The sequence below is a fragment of the Frankliniella occidentalis genome, unplaced genomic scaffold (assembly GCF_000697945.3).
Source record: "Frankliniella occidentalis isolate FOCC.00 unplaced genomic scaffold, Focc_3.1 Scaffold596, whole genome shotgun sequence".
NCBI lineage: Eukaryota > Metazoa > Arthropoda > Insecta > Thysanoptera > Thripidae > Frankliniella > Frankliniella occidentalis.
This window is the reverse complement of record NW_026267712.1, coordinates 69,208-70,619: the sequence shown is the minus strand read 5'-3', so window position 1 is coordinate 70,619 and position 1,412 is coordinate 69,208.

The window sequence follows — 1,412 nt, the reverse complement described above, 5'->3', positions numbered from 1 at the left end:
GTGGGTGAATACTGGGACTCCTATGGTTTTCCGCCACTTGTTGCGCACCACAAGAGATTTCTTAATAGACTCTGCAAAAAATGGACTTACAATCACTCGAGTCTGCAAGATATTGATTCTATGGTGTGTGGAGAATATTGTGTGCTATACTTAGTTCATAGAGCACATGGCTACTCACTCCATTCATTTGTTCATAAACTTTTCACTTCAGATCCCATAAAAAATGATACCATTGTACGGAAACTCTTTAAGCGTATGTTTGGTAAAAAACGTGTATGTGTTATCCCTACGGCAACACCGACTCAAAGATGCTGCAAACGCAGTAATAATACACAAAAAAAAAAATAATAAAAAAAAATCTGAAAAAAATATTTAAAAAATGTTAGCGGTTTTTGTATAGGCCTACAGGGGATAGGATTTTTGCCGCGAAAATTAAAAAAAAAAAATCCAAACGAGTGTAACAGCATGCCTCCCGGGCGCACTTGGAAATGCTTCTTTTTAAAAAATAGTTCTGCACTTGACCGCTATTTGGCGCCACGAACGCTCTCCCGCCGATATAAATTGAGCGCGGGCACCTCGCTCTGCTTCATTTGTCCTGACCACACTGTTGAGGTAACATGGGTGCCAAGCAAACACTCTCAGGCAGAGTTAGGTTTATGTTACACAAGAGACAAGTCCGAACACGTCTTTGCTTCAAATTTATGTTTGTGTTTGGCGCTCAAAAGATACTGTTCAAAAAATAATGGTTGAGTTATACACACACGCACAAGGGACAAGTTCGAACGCGTCTTCAGAAGTTTGGTGGGGGTTTGTCGCATTTCATAAACGCCCTAGAAAAATTAGGTTTGAGTTACATACAGACAAGTCCGAACACGTCTTTGTTTTACGTGGGAGATTGTCGCCCCAGACATCCTTCCAAAAATTTAGGTTTACGTTACACACACAAAAGATACCCTTTCAAAATTAGGTTTAAGTTAGGCGCCAAAAAGATAACCCTTTCGAAAAAATAGGTTAGGTTAGGCCCTAGGTTGGGAGGGTGACATTGGGGGACAAAATGGCGTTTTGAAAATGTTAGGTTTGGGTTAGGCGCCAAAAATATACCCTTTCAAAAAATTAGGTTTGAGTTAGGTGCCAAAAAGATACCCTTTTGAAAAAATTAGGTTTGGGTTAGGTGCCAAAAAGATACCTTTTTGAAAAAATTAGGTTTGGGTTAGCATTCCCGAACAAAATGGCGGACCGCAACATTGGGGTATACAAATGGCGGACCGCAACATTGGGGTATTCATACTACTCCTGAAGGCCCACACAAACGTTCTGCATTTAAAAAGTCAATGCTTCAAAAGTTCCGCTCCCAGGGTAAAATTCCCATGGTGCCCATAGGAATGGATGCATCCTTCCTATGGGAAAAGGCA